We start from the raw sequence: 19,544 nt of genomic DNA, 5'->3' as shown, positions 1-19,544 counted from the left end.
TTTCCGCTCAGTTGTTTTGAAACAATTAAAATATATGTGTAATGTGTATAAACGTTATTGCTGATATTAGCTATTCAATTGATATTCTTTAAAAAATTTTAGATTTTTCATTATAATGACATTTTCTTGTAAAGAAGAATTATAAACTATGGATCGTGTCGAAAAATGTTAAAATCTCGAAAAAATAAGTTTCATTTACGCAAAAGAAATTTATCAAGGAATATTTGTAGTTTAAGAAATATAATGCAAAAAGAGGGAAGCGTATTGTATATATAAAAGTGTACATAAGAATACACAAATATTCATTACGTATTTGTCATTTTAATTTAAAAATATCTGTCAATTTAAAGCGACACGACGCTCGTTTCCGTGACGCGAACAGGCGAACAGTCGTCGATCAAACGGGCCGCGGGCGAACGACACCTTGCGTAATACATTTTTAATTCCGGTAGACGCATCGAGCCACGCTCGATATCACTGATGGATCTGTAACCGGATATCGCATAGGCGCATCTCGGTCGTTAAGCCCCGCGCTTTTTGCGAGATACTGTGCGATCCCTATCACTACAAATGAGCGCCATTTGCTCGCGTCCCGACGGTGTGGAGAGACGAATATATACTGAAATCAACAGTGCGAGCGAGACTCTTGGCCACGCGGTTTATACTCGCTGTAGCGCTCGTGTATCGACGACGGGATCCTCGTAATTTACGAAAGTGCTCGAGCTGCGTAAAGTTCCCCTTAAAGTTTGCAAGAGATTTGACTTCGCGTTTGTACATAATTTGCTCGACGACGTTAATTACGTAACAATGTTACTCGTAACGATATCGGGTGTCCCGGAAATAATACACTTACTTAGTTTGTGTGCGGACCTGTTAAATTTTTTTTAATTGTTTCCTTTGCCAAGAATATTTTTTTTTTTTAATTTTATATACGTTACGTTGAGATATGAATTTTTAAATAAATTTATTTAACTTAATAAGATTCGTTTGTTGAAATTGTTTACTTTTCTCGATATTAAAAAAAGTGCAAAATTTATACATGCATTTCTCAAAATATTTTATTTTAATATATATAGTAAAATTTATATATATATATATATATATTGGCAATTTTATATTATAATAAAATAATATGTTGATAATAATGTCACGTTTATATTATCATAAATATCTCTATGAGATAACAATTGACATATTTCAATGAAATAAAATTTGTAAAATGTTAACTAATCAATTATTCTGGATTTCCATTCTCAATTAAAAATTAATTTTCCAAAATGCCATAACTGACTATCGATACTCGAGATCAGATGTACGTATTACATCTACAAGCGACAAAGGTCCGTGCGCACACATACACATACACACACATACAATTTGCGCTTATTAATTCAAATTATCGCTGCCAAGTGGGTGTCCAGCAGAGGATATTAAAACCTTTAACCTTTAGCAGGATGAATTATATCAAAGTCTGTTAGTTATTCGCTATTAACTTAAACTTTCTCGTAAAATCTCGTTTTGTAAAAATGTTCTCCAAATAGCATAATTTTTGATCCGTAAAATCGATCTGAGAGATTAATACATTTTTTTGAAAAATATATATGATAATTTTTACTAGATTGATCTTACTCAAAATAGTGAAAAAAAAAAATTATTTTAAACACGAGACAATTTTAAATAATAATATTCAAAAAAGATGTGGGACATCTATTTAATAATAATTTATATATTTTTTTATTATTTATTTTTTATTTTTTTATAATTTATTTAATCAGTTTTTAATAATAATTTATATGATGTTATATATATATATATAATTTATAATTTTTATGTAATAATAATATTTAGATAAATATTCTTAATAAACAGAAATCTCTCTTTGAATTATTTAAAAAAAGAAAATTATATATTTCTGAACTTTATATATGTACATATAAATATAAAAGATATAAATATTTTGTGTAATCCAATATTGTTGTACGTGTTATATAAATTATTCATCTGTAATTGACTCGAAAGAAATCAGCAATTTATATCTTCAAAATTGTCCCGAGACCCTTGTCGCCTGGAGTTAACAAGACAATACCTTTTCCAGGAACGGCATATAGTCGAATGACAAAACGGACTTACCAAACGATGGGACCGCAATTGTCGTCGCAGCTTCCTTCAGCTGATGAATCATATATTCGTCCACCGATCATTACAGACTGATCGAACGCAGGCAGGAAGAAACATCGATATATAATATGGCGGAGGCACAGTTGCACTTTACACGCGTGACGTCACAGCTTGCCGAAATCGAACGATCCGTGATTCATTCGCGACGCGAGCGAATTAGCCGATTAGCGACGTCAAAACTACGAGTCCGACGCACACTCGATCTTCGCGGAATCGGTTCGACGATTATTTCCGAACGATGCTCCAGCGGGCCGCGATTTTCGACGGATTTTTTACGAGCGAAGCGACGACTCCACTCACCTCCGACCGTTACTTGATTTTGTCACTAGGAACGCGAAATTAGCGGTCCAATTCTCAGTGCTGCTGCAAGTTCACAGTGAAAGCGAGTATGAAGAAACAGATAATAGATATATCAATAATATGGCGAAGGCACAGTTGAACGCGTGACGTCACAGCTTGCCGAAATCGAACGATCCGTGATTCATTGGCGACGCGAGCGAATTAGCTGACCAGCGACGTCGAAATTACGAGCCCGACGCGCACTCGATCTTCGCGGAATCCGTTTGACGATTATTTCCGGACGATGCCCCCGGCGGGGCGCGATTTTCGACGGATTTTTCACGAGCGAAGCGGCGACTCCACTCATCGATCACTCCGACCATTACGCGATTTGTCACTAGGGAGCGACTTACGACCAGATTCACATTCCAATTTTTGACCGCTGCAAATTCATACGGAAGGCGAACATAGCGCATTCATAGTTTCTTCCTCATTGATCATAATTTTTATGAAATGATACATTGCAATAAGATAGGCAATTACATACGTAATGAAATTACATAGAATGATTCACACGTTTTTGCTATCTAGAATAAATTGAGGCAGTTCAAGATATGATTCGTTTGTGAGTAATAGAAATTGTCTAATTGATGATGTGCCGAAGGACGAGTTAGTCGAATTAATAAAATTCGACACTGTTCAATCCCTGCGAAATCCACTTGCGAATACTTTCGGCAAAATTCAATGAAATCTTTACAAGCGAAGCGATGATTCGACTCGAGTCAAAGTTGAGTGTCGATTTTATCATGAAACACGGAATTGATACGCGCTTGACTGGCTGCACTTTTTAGTTATATTCCGTTGCACAAACTGAAGCCCATATCAGTTTACGTATTGAAGATTGAAATTTGATCAGGACAAAGAAATTTGAGCTTCTTTTATTCTGATTAGTCGATTTCTAATCGTTAATTTTTAATTTTCAATGCGTAATCTGATACAGTGTTAATTTAATATCTAAACTAATTTCGATGATTTTCATTTTGGACGTTTTGATTAAAGTCGATATACATAGATAAATCATACACTTGTTTTTAATGCAAACTAAAATATTTATCGCATATGTCTGTGAATGAAAAATGAGTTTCGCTGAAAAAAAATTATAAACTGTATTTATTTATATTATATTTATTAACTATTATCTATTTTTATTATTTGAAAATTGAAATTATTTGAAATTGTTTTCGTTCAGGAACCGTACATCTGATGCCATCTGGTGAGAAATGACCGAAGCTACACGCGATTTCTCGGAAACGCGTCACTCTTACCAACGTTGCGGACACGGCCGGAAGCTCATAAAGGTATACATCGCCGGCTGCGATGATAATAATAATAATAATAATGACAACGAAGAGTCGGATGCGGGACGCGTAGCAATGCCCGCCCAGGAACGCCCTCGAGTAGGCTATTGGCCCGATATCCCTAGCCCGGGAAAAGGCTGCCATGGCCGGCGCGACCGAACGAACGCGCCAATCGGAGCTCGCTCCCAGCAAAACAAAAGGTACGCAGCGCTTTTTCTCTCCTCTCTCGTATTCTCTCTCTCTCTCTCTCTTTCTCTTTCCGGGAGAGCGGGTACTCGCGAGACCGAACAAATGAATGTCGCGCGGAGTGAGAGAGCCCCTAGGGGTGTCGCGCACTCGGCAAGGAGGATCGTCGCTCGGATACCCGACGATCGAGGGGGCAAGAGACGAGAGGGTTTCCGAGTTTTTGATGTATTAAAACGCGGGCTCTACGTGACACCGAATGCTAAGTAAGTAGGCCTTCAAACCGCACGATGGTTTCGAGTCGCGAGAAGTGGCCGCTCTCTCTGTCTCTCTCTCTCTCGCTTCACTTTACTATCATTGGAAGCTTTCCGGCAAGAATAGGGACAGACACAATATCACACGATTGGCTATCGAATAGAATAACTTTTGAAATTCTTTATATTTAATATATTTAATCTCTGTATGTTCTCTTGTTAGAAATAATTATCATCGTCACCCTCATCGTAGACGTAATAACAAATATAGACTTCGCACTCCTTTTCATCTTGCCTATAAATAACGTATTTATATTAGGGATATTAGAGAAAGAGAGAGAGAGAGAGCGCAATATCTTCGTCTTTTCTTGATCTGTGCACTGGAAAGAGAAGGGAACACTCTGGTGTCCGTTCTCTTTCCAAGTTTCTTGATTGCAACGCGCAATCTATATCTTATTATGTCTATGCTTTTCACAGAACATGGCAGCCATTATTATCGCGCCGTCGCACTCGATAAATTAGACAGTCCACTTGAGCGTGGACCCGAACGCCGTTACCGATCGTGGCCAGCGATAAGATTTCGATCTACTTAAACGTACCCATTTGTATCTAGTATGTTTCATGGCGCGCCGAGATATCGCCGGCATCTGGGGAGTTCCGTTCCGACAGCTGTGCCGAGAACTGCCTTCGAGATTGCGTAAATATAGCACGCGCATGCAAATTGGCATCGCCTCTCGTCTTGCTGCCGATTATGTGAGTACATATGTATTCATTAATAGATATATGCTTATCTCTTGTAAATATAATTGCATTCTTCGCGGTGCAACTTGTCTGAAGTCGATTACGCATGCATGTTTTTGATATAGTACTGTATTAGATTTACTCGTGCGTTTGCACTCTGCAGAATTTTTTGTATTTGATATAAAAATAGAATGGCTGCATATTGGAAAGAGAACGAGATAGAAAAAGAAAACGTATTACAGAAAAGAGTCGAACCAAACAAATAAATTTACATATTCCGAAAACTCCCTACTATAATAAAAATTTATAAAGTAAAATATGTGATCCGAATATATGACACGCGCGAATCAAAATTTAGGAAATCTTTTTAAACTTTTTCAGATGAAAACATTCAAGAAACCATATGTATATTCAGGTAGTCAGATATTAAACAAAAAAAAATATGTGCGAGCGCGTCAATAGTCATATTCTTATGGTAATTCATATGAATGTATTAAACTCATCGTACTTTCATAAAGTTCGATTCGTTGTTTAGTGTGTGCTTACACCTTGAAGAATCTTGAATACTTACTTCAATATTTAACTATGATGAAAGGCAAGCAATTTTCTACTTAAGCTGTCTCGCGCGTGTAAACCGGACACACATGACAGATATCGTCAACACATTAAAATACGTTCTTATACGGTCAATGGATAGGTCGTTCCGTTGGACTTACCGGAACGGCACTTTTTACCACCGTTTCTCCGTAGTCAGCGCGCTTATTCTGTTTGTTTGTAGTCTCTCTTATTTAGCCGATAATCGTTCTTTTCCTCGAGACCTATAATTTGCGGCCCGATTGGGTGCCGGCGTGAGTCAATTAGGGACGGGGCACCAGAGACCGGAGCGACGAAATGGAGCGACGGTTGCAACCTCGTGCGCTTTCCGATCTTTATTTTCGAGCCTTTCAAAAGCGTCTCGTCACGTCCTGTCTGTATTCTCCCATTTTTCGACTCGATTTCGCCGACAATGCAACAAAAAAAAAAACGTCTACTTTGACATGTAGCCTAATATAATATTTTATCCTTCGAGACAAAAGTCTTTTGACATTTGTTGAAAATATTTTTTTATCTCTACACGTTACGATTATTGATCGGAGGTTGTATTGAGTAAATAAGTTTCGCGTAAGGTCATTGACAGAGAGAGAGAGAGAGAGAGAGAGAACATTTGGTTCATTTGATGGAAAATAGAATTTGCATAAGTCAAATAGACAAAATTTATTTTAGTACTATAGTTTGATACAGTTTACTTCAAAATTTACATAGGCATAAAAAATTATTTTATTGTATTGATAACAGTAATTATTTGGAAGCTGCAATTGCCATATATACCCACGCGATTTTCATTATATAAAAATTAATCATTACTATTATTCGGTTAGATAAATGAAACATTTATAATTCAAGTCTTAGAAAGGACTCTTGGTTTCATTGGAAACCAGAAACGCTCGCATTCCAACGACTTTAAAAATATTATAGAATTTGTCTTGATATTTGAGCATTCTTAAATAGCATGAGCGAGAACTACCTGCATAAGCTTGTTCTCATTCGCACGAAATCGAAAAAAATCCATCTCGTAAGAATTTCTGGAAATAGATCTGGCAGATTAGTCCGCAAAGATCGTGTTTTCATAGGACTTTTTTTTCATGGTCAATATTATTCTTAGCTCAACTTAACATTTTCAGACATACTTATATCCTCTACATGACAATATCCCTCTCACACGCATACAATAAGTGATTTAAATTAAATCTAATTTTAAGATTTCCCCATATGCGAAAGATATATCGCGATAAGGATATTTTGCGCATAGATAATTGCAAAATAGTTTCTGCGTTCGCAAAATTCGCATGCAAAACAGCTGCGACACATAGTCGTCCGGCAAACGCGATGGAATGAACGTAAGGGGACGCGGGGCGTGAAAATCAATTTGATAGAGGAGCGTACGCGTGCCGAATTACCTCTACGTGATGTCGGGGCCGTTTCGCCATTTTCGCCATTACATTAACGATGCCGGCTCGACTTCCCGCGATGGTTACAGCCGTATCGTAATGCCAACGTTGGCGAACAATGGGGTAACATCGCGATCCCAGGCACGTCTCGATGCCGCGGCTCGGGCGGGATTCCGGAAGGCGGTACATTAATTAAGGTCCTGCGGAAGGTGGCCATTTTCCGAATTTGTACTTAACAGAGAGCAGCGTGTGCGCGGCGTTTAACGAATAAAATTCCAGAGTCCGATAAAATTGTCGTTCTGAGAATTCGAGCGACTGAATATTATAAAATCGCATCTCGTTTCACTTTCAATCGTATTTCGAAAAAATTCTAGAAACAAGCTAAATGTTGAACATTTTTTATCAAAAATATATATAATATTTATATGTATAATTAAACGCGATCTCTTTCTTTTTTCTCTCATTATTATATTCTCAATTTTCGGATTAACGAGAAAATTAGACTATTTCCGAATTTCTTCATTTTAATAAAAAAATATCGATAGTACAACGGTAATTAATAAACAGCAAACTTTATTTTTTTTTTTTTTTTCAAACTTTATCATCGCGCCTAGATGATTATTCATTCAATTACGCAACTAGTGTTCCAGCTTCCCTTCCCTCTCACCGGCTTACGTGCCCTCCCAGCTTCATTAAAAGTACGCACGGGGTTTTGATCGGGTGGAAACGCCGATTAATCTTTTTTCGCGCTCGATATAATCCTCGATGGTGCGAGACAATAATCCGGACCGCTGTCACCGTGTCCATGGGTCCTGGACTCCATCCGACGGATGAGACGGATTACAGCTCGTACCAAATTAACCTTTGTCTCCTCTCTCGCAAGTTCCCCTTTTCCTCCCCGTTCTCCTGTCGCGCTCGCGGTCACCCTCGATGTCTCGGCTTTACACGAGAACTCACTCAACCGCGCGATAACGCAAAGCTAGAGAACTGCACGTTTGATGACACAACACAACAGGTGTCCATAGAATGTCCCGATACGGATCTACAGCTCCTCCGGTTTTACCGTAGAACACGCCTGGTCGAATCCATTTGCGACGTGGCTGATCCTCTCGTTTCGCCACTTCGCTGCTGTAGATCCTCTTTGTGCTTTTATATGAAGGGAGGGATTAAACACGAATCGAAGCGCCCGCGCGCGTGTGATAACAAGTCAATTATTCGGCAATCGGCTTTTAATAATTTACTATAATGATGTAGGTGATGTAGAAATGAAACATAAAAGGGATCCTGAGGTGTCAACCAATATCGCGAGAAAATAAAGTTCCCGGAATTATATAAGACACCAAATAAATTACATAATATAAAGATAAAACAAGAATTGCAAAAAAAAATTCCAGTTTATTAGATATATTTATTGACAAATAAAATATTACTAATCAATAATCAGTAGAAAATCGATTTCTCTCACAAATATAAGAGAGCCATTTTCTAAAAATAATGAAAAATATAATGTAACATGTGGAAAATTAAATTAAAAATCTATTTGCTTATTATATTATTTATAAAATAATAAACTTTTTAAATATATATATATATATTTTTGTTAGAATATGATATAATATCAAAAGCGAATAAAATTAAAAAAAAAAATGTCCATCCGTCAATCGTTCTCTGCTTACAAAATGGCGTTTCCATCGCCGAAGGGTGGTACAGAGAGAGTGTACATTCCAACCCTCGTACCAACCCCTGAGCGATCCGAGGGGTAGCTAGCACGTAACGTTATGTAACCGTATACATGCCTAAGATCCTGGAGGGTCGGAAGGGAATCGGGTTTTGTCGCCTAGCCATGTGTCCCTAATGCGACTCCCGTGGGGGGTCATTTCTATTCTATTTCCCTTTCATGGGGTGTGCCGAGCGGACGACTCTATGTGCGGCCCTCTCTCCGCGCGCCGCCCTTATCGCTTATGGTAAACGCATCACGGAGACTCTCGTAAGGGTGCTCTCTGCAGATTGACGTAAAATCAATGAACGAAGTCAATGGGCCCCTCGTCTCGTTTATCCGGAGAGCGTAGAAGAGTATTATATGAGTTGTAACACCTCGTTCACCCGTGGATAACGCGCCTGTTAATTACATGCAGAAACAGCATGAGCAGGCTTATAGTTACAAAGAATGCCTGTTGTTCCGTTTTGCCAAATAAGAGAAGCGAGAAAGCACGCGGTCTTGATTAATTTTTCCCGATGACTAATTATTCCCGATACTAATTAGATCAATATTCTGACAATAATGCAGATAGAAAATTAAATTAAAATTAAATTAATAATAACTGATGTCTTTTGATTTATTTGGCTCTGGATGTTCAGAAGTTTCTGGAAAAGAATTTGATAAGAAATGACAAAATTTACGTGATAAATAATTGCATGATTTAATTAATAAGCTGTCCTCGAACTTTTTATTTTGCTTTGTTTTAAGTAAAAAAAACGATGTATATGTATATATATATATATATATATATATATATATATATATATATATAGTTTTTGTCATTTCAGAATATATGTATTTAAAATTATACGTATCTAAAATATATGTGTATCTAAAATTTAACAAAGTTTATGAATGCAAATAGAAAAGTAGCAATTTATTAATTACATAATGAGTTTAGGACAAAAGTTAATTCATGAATCGGAAGGAAAATATTAATTATTATAATTAAATATTAAATAGAGTTAATAATTGAACTTTTTATAAACTAGATATACTAAGAAGTTTAAAGAGAAGAAAACATTATCTTAAAATCATTTTCTTAATAATAAAATTTTTATCCCAAAATTCGAAACACACACATTAATTGTTAAATTATATGTCAAATATCTACAGCTCAAATATTTAAGAATTATAGTAATAGATGGTAGTAATACGAGTGTGATTCTCCGTGGCGAGTACCATGAGAAACGATCGCAATCCTAACAGCCATTACGAAGAACAGTTCTCCGATTACGGTAGCCGCGGGGCGTAATTCATCGCAATTAGCCGCAATAACGGGAAGCGACCGTACCAGCGTTCAATGATGACATTAAATCGCGGCAGGCGACATTTGCGCGACGACGAAGAGACCTTCACCTCTTTCGACGACGCCTCACGTTTAAATTGAATACCGTCAATTTCGAGAGTCACGCTGGCGGACCGTGCGAGGAAAAAAAAAATCCCCGTTTCGTAGACTAATTTCCGCGCCGGTTTATTTATATTCACCGTGCATGTAATCGACACTTGGCTACCGTGCGACGTAGTATAGGAGAATACGTGGTTAAGCTCTCGCAGCCTCTCTCGTAAAGAGTGGAAGAGTCATCGTCGCTAACGAGATGCCGGACACTCGAAGGCCCGCCATTGACGTCCTCTTTTGAGGATATCTAGTCCCCCGCGACAGATAGTATCGCTGTTAAGATTCTCTCTCGGAGGGCACTCTCCCTGTACAACAAATATATATATATATATATATATATATATATATATATATATATATATATAAACCGTGCGATCGTTGCCATTAAATCGCGCGAGTCTCTTTGAAATCCTCCACGGATCGCTTTTGATGCGCTGACGTATCAGTGAATGCCTTGACGTTTTATGTCAGCGCGATGGGCCTGAATTTATATAGCAAGAGTTATTTAGGTCGCGTTAATTGTGACGTCAGCTGCTGGCAGGCGTTACGATACGATTTTGATATGAATGTAGAATGCGCGTCCTTTCATGTGGCACCTGCGAGGCGCAGGTACAAACTTAATATTATACTATATCCATTCATATATTTCTATTTAAGAAAACATACACACATGAAAGTTCAATATGCGAAATAATAATATGACAGCGTATTATCGACAATAAAAATTTGATTTTTAAAACTGATGTCAAAAGGTGTTTTTTGCGAGTATGTAGGTAATATAATTTCAATTATTTGTTACATTTGCTATATTTTACATTGATTCTTGATTCCGTTCTTCCATCTCTAGTTTATTTTTTTTTTCCGTAATGTTCAAATCGTACAATAACTTTCATCACGTAGAATCGAAAATCACAGGACTGATGTTGCTCGCGTGTCCGTCGTGCAAAAAACCCATCGCGCAATTCGACGCACAATTACAACGTAAAACATTTCTAATTCACTCTCTTCGGAAAACAGACTTTCCCCCTTCCTCTCTTCCCGAGCGTTCGCTCGCGGTTTACGTTCGCGAGAGACACGGAACGAGCGATCTCTCTCGAGAATCGGCACCTCCGTTCTCAACGCGGAGCGGAGATCAGGTCGCGCGCGCGTTAACGGGAGTTTTCCGCGGAAACGAAATAAAAATGACGGCGCGAAATGTTCTCTTCCGAACAGGTAATTCCCGACATTTCGTCTCCCTCGCTCTCCTCGCGTTCCTATCGTTCGCCCTAGTCTTTCTTCCTCTCGTCTCTCCTCTCCCTTCCGGTGCGAGCGAGCAACAACAACGGGGCACTCTCTCACCCCCATTGGGCGACGACAGCAACCCCCCTCGCGAGTAGCAGTTCTCGGGGGCGAGCGCTTGTCGAACGGATTGCTTTTTGTTCCGCGCCTCCGTGTCCCGTCCTTTGTTTCCGCGACTCGCCGTGCCGTGAGGAAATGACAAACAAATGAGCACCGTTGTGTATAACGGCCACCGGCCACCCCCGCGTCGTCATGGCGATGCGACGTGACGATCGACGTTTTTAACTCGTCGCTGCCGCCGAATACGCCGGCCTCTTGGTGCGCACGATCGACGCACGATGTGCGACAAACGTCCAACGATCCGTAGAGAAAAGTCATCCTTATCTCGCTAAAAAAAAATCTTAAATTTATATGTAACAATTGCACGATTCCTTATTTTATAATGAAGTTTCTCAGATATATCATACATTTAATAAAACTGTTTTGATTGTTTTATTTAATAAAATGTTGAAATTTGACTACAATCTTGACACATCAATCTTTCGGAATCTAGTTTGACATTTTAGCTATCAGAATTTGAAGATGTATCTGCATCGAAATTATCGCATCAAGAAATATAATATAGCTTTTTCATCGGTAAATCAAATCATTGATTTTAAAAATCTTAAATAGTCACGGATGAGTTTCCATTAAAAATAGCAAGATAATTTAATGAAAGAAATTTCGTGGATATAATCACAATAAAATTTAATTTTAATTTTTTTCCTACATTTTTTTTTTACAATTACATTATTAATAGATAAGATGTATCAAAGAGTAGCAAATCTCAATTTTAATCGATTCACACAGATTAAGTACAAGAAATATATTTGATACAAGAGGTAAAAAATAAAAGAGCGAGATTTTCTTTGAAAGCAAAAATTTTTTGTCGCACATTAGAACGCCGGAGGCTTTTGTATTAGAAACAAAATGGCGTCTCCACCATGCTTTTCCAAGAGAAAGAGGCGATAACGCGCGTATATGGCGGGGATTGCTCGGCCACGGGGGTCGATCGCGTATGTGCCATTCAAAGTCGATGAAGAGGTGAGCCGTGGCGTTTTCGCCGGCTGGACCTCGTAACTATCGATTGTGCTTCAAAGTCGATTGTGTCCCCATTATGTACGCAAGAAGGGGATAAAGAAGACGCGAGGGGGAGGAGGTAACACGGCAAAGGGGAGACGAGGGAGGAAGAACGATGGGGTGACTGTGTTCCGGACGTCGATGAAACGGCGGGAGAAAGAGAGGTGAGAGAGAGAGAGAGAGAGAGAGACAGAAGGACACCCCTAAAGTACGGGTCGTCCAATTGACTCCGCCATATTGAGTTTGGTTCTATGGGCTCTCGAGCACACAGGCTCTTGGAATTGAGACACATTATACGAAGGTCCGTTCTTCGTTGAAGGCGCTTCCAGCTTTGGTAACTTCGTTATGGGGTTTCTACGTGAGCAAAATCCAAGCGGTTCGAAGGTATATTACCCGGTGGCTTCCGCCTTCGGCGCTATCTAGGGATCCCACGCTCGAGCGTCGATACGGCTAATTAATCGTACACTACTTCGTCCTTGGAAATGTCAGCGGAAAAATTAATTATCGTACGCGAGGAAAATTACTCCTCACGAAACTGAAGGAAAAATTATTATGTTGCGGCTAGATATTGATAGATGATTATTTCGATATGAACACGACATTAATATGATACACATACGATATAGTTTGATATATTATTTATTTTAATTAACGAAAAATTTATGCTTTAAATAATTTATTTTAATAATGCTTGAAAAAATTGTAATGTGGTAATTTTATTTTACATTAGTATTAGCTTTTCTAGACACCCAATCTTTGCAAATGCAAATTAAAAGATTACATCGTCATAACTGAATATCTTATTCTCGCAAATCAAGATACTACGGCATGTTTAGCGCTCCAGGTATCCGAGCGGGCTCCGGGTAGCAAGATCCTCGTGAGCCCTCCGACCGCGATATGTATCAAATTATCCTTATAATAGAAAATGGCGGCAACGTTACACCTACCAGGTGTCGTGCTACGAGGCGCCGAAAACGGTGCTCGTCATGAGAATGGCGCGGTGAATAACAATGCAATCTTCGCTGCACACAATAATGCCGACACAATGCTCGTTTCTGACTACAATGGGTGTTGCTTTAATGGGAGTCCGGTTGCAACGGGGTTTCTGTTGAAACCACCTTCGCTATACGATTTTCCCGTGCGTGTAAACAGGAATAGCGATCTTTCTCTCTCTTTCTCTTTCTCTCTATCTCTCATAGAGCGTTCTACGAAAAGAATACGTCTTACTGCTTGTAACGTCAAGATTTCGAAACGCCAACCGGCCAAGTAGTGTGACGCTCTCGTACAAGATCGTTTTACTCGCCGGAAAATTTGATAGCGAATCCATCTGTAACACTGCAGAAAGAAACTCAAGTAAATATCTTGTGTAACTGGTCAATAATGGAAGAGACACTTCCAATATATTAAGAAATATAATGGAAAAAAGGAATTTTTTTCTTGGCGAAAAACAAGCGGACAAACATGAATGAATCGAATCACACGTTTCACTGTATATTTGCAAGAATAAGATTCCAATTTAATTACAGTTTTAGTCCCCGACATCATCGCGCATTTCGTTTTAAAAAGTTCTCTCATCACCTATACGATATATCATGTAGAAATATTATTTTCAACGATATGTCAAAACACGTACGATACTCTCCAGCAATCGATGAAATATGTTTCTATATCATTCAATGTTTATTCGATCAGAACGAGATAAGAAATAATAGTAAACGCGCTCACAGACGAAAGATCGGCCGTTAGACTCGCTTGCTCGCGCCAAAGCAAGCTTGCATTGTAAGGAAGTGCGCCGAGACGCAAATCAAAATGCAGTCGCTACCGAAAGGACACTCCAACAGTTGGAGGGTCCTTTGCTATTACTGTGAAGGACTTTGCAGTGCTTGACGAATCACTCACTAATTGCGTTCGTGACATGGTCCAGAACTAACAAACGGTTCTTTCGCGTGGAATATAATGATTTTTTGCCCTTGTGTGCATTTTGTCGATATGCGCGAATGAAATCGATGTAACGATGTATATTATATGTATAAATATATAAAGAAAAAGAGATAATATATTCATGAATAATCCGATTATATATATATATTTTTTAAATCTATTTAATCTCTGATACATAGAACTGTTATTTTTAAAATATATGTGCACGCATACATACACGCGATTATTAATTAATATTAAATATATGTGAATCAAATAAAGTTTAAAATTTATTTAATAAAATTTTCGATTAATTAAAGAGCTGTGTTTTGAATAAAATGTTAGCAGAATCTCTCTCTCTCTCTCTCTCTCTCTCTCTCTCTCTCTCTCTTTTGCTATTATTCCCTTTTGTCCTAATGCTGGATAATCATAAGGCTTTTCTTGAGAGTCTCATTACGAATCAAGTATCCCTTAATGGCTCCTATGAAACTCATTGGCCATTTAACGCCGAGAACACGCCGCGACGTTGAATGATTGACAAGTTCGAGAGCGAATTTTCTCGTCAACCTTATTCCATCTTACACATTCATAATCGATATTTTTATATATAATATCTTTTTTTTATATATATATACAACAATTTTATGTGTAATTTTATAGAATTTTTTTTCTTTAAATTTTTTGGCAATTTTGAAACACTTCATGAAAAAACTTTATGATATTGATGCTAATATCTATTATATTAATATTAATCTTAAACTCTTATTGCTGTTAAATATTTAATATGTATGTCTAAAGTTAATATGTAGATAGCATGGCATTTTTATTAATACGGCATCATATACGCGATACGTGCGTAAATTTTAACAATGGCAGTCTCTCCATACTTGCGTACGTACGGTCGACACCCTTTACACGTTCCCCTTGCGGAAACGCGACGTCTCCATGGTTACAACATTGAAACCCCGTTGGGGGATGACAAAATGGAGAGGCGCAATACTCGGTCCGACAAAAGCGAAGTAGAAACGAAGAACGCCATCGACTACGTGTACCCGTATTTGAAAGGTCGATTTCTATATACAAAGTGCTCGACGTAATCGCACTTTGCTGATAATGTACTCGCTGATAATTAAAGTCATCCCATGGCAAAGCAATGCAGCACTTTAACAAATCAATTCAGAAAGTCGACTTTTTTTCAAACAGCTCTTTCCCTTTCTCTCTCTCTCTCTCTCTCACACACTCTTTTTTTAATGATATATTAATTAATATTTTTTTAAATATGCATAAATACACATATGTCTCTGCTTATATACTATAAAATCTTAATAATACAAATCCATACAAACAATGTATATAAATAATTTCTGTTAAGCTAACAATTTTTCAATCATACAGCTGAGCTAACAGTTACACAGTTTATTCATCATTTATCGATCATTATTATCAGCGTCTTAATTTTGAAACAACTGCAATTATTTAGAGAAGTTTTATTATTTTATAGACAACAATTTTTTACGAGATACATATATTATAATTTACTAATATTGACAATTTTATATTGAAAATATAAATATATGAGAAAATAAAATCAAAATTAAATAATATTAAGATAGCAATATATATGAATATATAATTTGTGATGAATCTGAGATCTCTCTCTCTTTTTCTCAAGATTAATATTTTCAAAGTTAAGCATGAAAAGAAGGGGCGAAAGGAATACTCGTATATATACGGCGCAATCGTATTTTGCATTGCCGACAATGCGATCCAGGTGAAGATCACATCATGATTCACGTGTTCTCCCAATGGTACCCGCATTGGCACTATCTGTCATCGGAGACCTTACGAATCACGACTACGCACGAAACGTCACGTTCTTTGACATTCACCCTAACCGGAACAGTCCGAATGATCGTATCTACGCGTTTCAACGATACAATCATCTCTCTTTCTCTCTCCCTCTTTCTCTTGACAATAATAAAGTATAAACATATTCGCTTCTATCTTTGTTAAAAGCAGCTTTGTTATAAGCATGTGGCAACATATAATTTTTCTTATATATTATTTTTATATAATTTATGATATAAAAAATTATATATAATTTGTGCTTAAAAGATATCCTGGTAGAGTGCAATTATTTTTTCTAAGCCATTTTTATTATTTTTTAATTATGTTATGCTGACGCTGCTAGTTATTAATTTTTCAATTAATGCTAACGTAAAATAGTTAAAATTTAAATTATTATTATAATATTTTAATTTTAACATATAAAAATTATATTTAGGATGCATTTGACAACGTTGAGTGAAGACTAAATATGACAAACTGTCAGAAAAGTCTTCTTGGTGGCTGATAAACAAAGGAGGATAAAATGGCTACCCGTGGTGTAAGAGCGGATAGTCTAATCCCGGATGAGACGACGGCGGATGTACGACGACGACGGCGACGGAGACGAAGATGGAAAAGAGAGAGAGAGAAAGAGATAGAGGAACGAGAGACGGCGCAGACACATCTCTCGGATTACGTCTTAACAAGCTCCACGACGTTCATTTGTCTTATCCGTTGCCGCTAATGCGACAGCAGCTGTTGAAATGATTAATTCGGCGCGAGGACGCCGTCTTGTTCCGCTCCGCTCAAGCACTCGATTTTGTCGTCGCAGATGCGTCGCGGTTAATCAACGCATTGCGGTTAATCACCGTCGCTGTGAAATACAAAGCCAAACGAATAGCGTTCGAATCTAATAGAAATGTGGCTGTGTGCCATTTGTAAAATCGATGTAGCAATTTAGAATAATTTAGAAAACATACATGGTAGAGAACGTATAACAATAATTTATAAGATATATATCGATAGAGAATTTATATTCTCTAAACAATTCTACACATTTGACATAGGATATTTTTATCTGTGACAAGCTAGACTTCGAATCTAGTTTGACATACATGTATATGTGTTTTAAGAAAATTAATCGATCTAATTCAATCTAATTCTAAACGCTAGTGACAATTGCATAACGGTGATTAAATTCGCGCAAGGTGTTCTACCGCACGATTGTTCATAAGAGAAACCCTATGTGCGATTACTCGCACTCTGTCCAAACAAACAGAAGCGAGCGCCCGCGATCTAATTGGATTAATTTTCAATTTGTCGGGACCACCTGTCGTCGCGGTGTACCGATCGCGCGTCCCGATCGATGACTAATCCGCGAGAATGAGAATCCGCGCGACTCCAACGAGCGCAGTCGGAGCCGACTATTAGAGTTGCACGAGGGAACAAAGAAACGCGAAGCGACAATTGTGCCTCATCGTGCGGATATAGAGTTACAGGCGCGCGAGCGGAGAAAATGAACGGCGAATATTAAGCTGGCGTAGCAAAATGGCCGACGGGCGAGAGAAAAAAATAGGGACGCACTAGTCTCTCTCTTTCTCTCGCTCGTCACATGACAAGCGGTGGAGACGCGTAACGAACACTTGGTTCCACACACTCGTCGGGTTACGACGTGACGCGGGTCGAAATTTTGCCGCGTCGCTAACGCATGCGCGACGCACGCCGATCGAAAGCCCCGCCCGGTCATTCTACCTTTGTTTAATTCACATGGTATCTACGCCCACGATAACAGTAGTGTAACTAGAGAGGGTCCTATAAAACTCGCGAGAGGGACACCTCTAGAACATTTAAAAACAATAAGAGTATAACTCTAAAAACCAAATTTAAAAAATAAAGAAAAAGATAATTTAAAACAAGGATTTAATTCTAATATGATCTTGTTAGACGAAAGTTCAGTATTTCAAAGTAGTATTAGAAGGTTTATTGTTTATAATACGATAAATATATAATACGAATAATAATATAATGACCTATATTATTATTTAGGTGAATTATTAGTGAACTAATCATTTCTAATTAGATGAAAGAAATAAAATCAATTGTATTTTCTTGACACTGATAGATTGTTCACAAGTCAACTTTAGAGTTATTTTTAGCATCGAGATTGCGCGATTCGAATAGACACTCTTTGACATGGTATAGAAATGTTTGTGAACAAAATTTATATACCATTTCACAAATTGAAGGATTTTAGTTAGAAAAATGAGATAAAATCTTATAATTTGTAACTTTATTTTATTTTTTGTATTAAAAACCGAGCTTATAAATCGCGGATTTATTTTATTTCTTTATTGAATTCTTAATTAGAAAATAATTGTAATAGACATATACAAAAATAGAACTGCGGAGTAACTCCACAACAACTGGTAGCGTGGCCGAGCGGTCTAAGGCGCTGGTTTAAGGCACCAGTCTCTTCGGAGGCGTGGGTTCGAATCCCACCGCTGCCAATCTTTTTGCACATATTTCGTGAAAATCTATATTTTATGCAGAGAGATAATATTCTTGCTTAAAATATCATGATACAAGTTTAAACTTTTGATTTTTGATCATCTATTGCCGATAATTGAGTGTTATCAGATTATCTATTGTCAATAAATGTGAGTGTTACTTATCTACATACAAACTGTGTCGATAAAATAAAACTTAATATATGTAAGCTCAAAAAATGCAATATTGAATAGATTTAAATAACATGAGATTTTAATATTTTTACGCAGTTAAAAATATCGTGATTAGTAATCGATAAATAAACGAAAAGATAACATAAAATCTGAGCTTAAATCATGTTTCACGGAAGTACTGATTATTTGGATTATAAAATGTGTGAGTTGCGTATAATCATTTTGTATGTATACTTCTCATCGTCAGATAAAGATTGATACACTACATTACATATACATATATACATATACATATATATGCTATGTATTACTACATATTATGAGTTAGAATAGATTAGAATGATATAGCACGGGTACAGTCCATAGTTCAATAACGATCGGCTGACAAATTTCTTTTTCTTCCATGAGGCAAAGCAGTAAAGAAAAAGAAATCGTTAAACGAATATAATGGACCGACACGAAGACAAAAAAATGACTCAAATTTAAAGGACAAAATTTCTTAAACGGAGTTTCCAAGATCATATGTTATATTATATAAATAATATAACATATGATCTTTATTATTTATATAATATAACAT

At 37.3% G+C, this 19,544-nt stretch overlaps 1 long non-coding RNA gene and 1 other non-coding gene across 2 annotated transcripts; both read left to right on the top strand.

Annotated features, from left to right (window-relative positions):
• Nucleotides 1–4,085: 4,085 nt before the first annotated feature.
• On the top strand, nucleotides 4,086–18,730 carry LOC126848196 (uncharacterized). Its single transcript, XR_007687215.1, has 3 exons — nucleotides 4,086–4,264; nucleotides 4,730–5,005; nucleotides 16,741–18,730. It is a non-coding gene; the product is annotated as an uncharacterized LOC126848196 (long non-coding RNA).
• Trnal-aag (transfer RNA leucine (anticodon AAG)) lies at nucleotides 18,709–18,790 on the top strand. The gene has a single exon. It is a non-coding gene; the product is annotated as a tRNA-Leu (tRNA).
• Nucleotides 18,791–19,544: the final 754 nt, after the last annotated feature.

The sequence above is a fragment of the Cataglyphis hispanica genome, chromosome 3, assembly GCF_021464435.1.
Source record: "Cataglyphis hispanica isolate Lineage 1 chromosome 3, ULB_Chis1_1.0, whole genome shotgun sequence".
Classification (NCBI taxonomy): domain Eukaryota; kingdom Metazoa; phylum Arthropoda; class Insecta; order Hymenoptera; family Formicidae; genus Cataglyphis; species Cataglyphis hispanica.
Note: the sequence above shows the minus strand (reverse complement) of the source record. Positions and strands in the feature narration are given on the sequence as shown.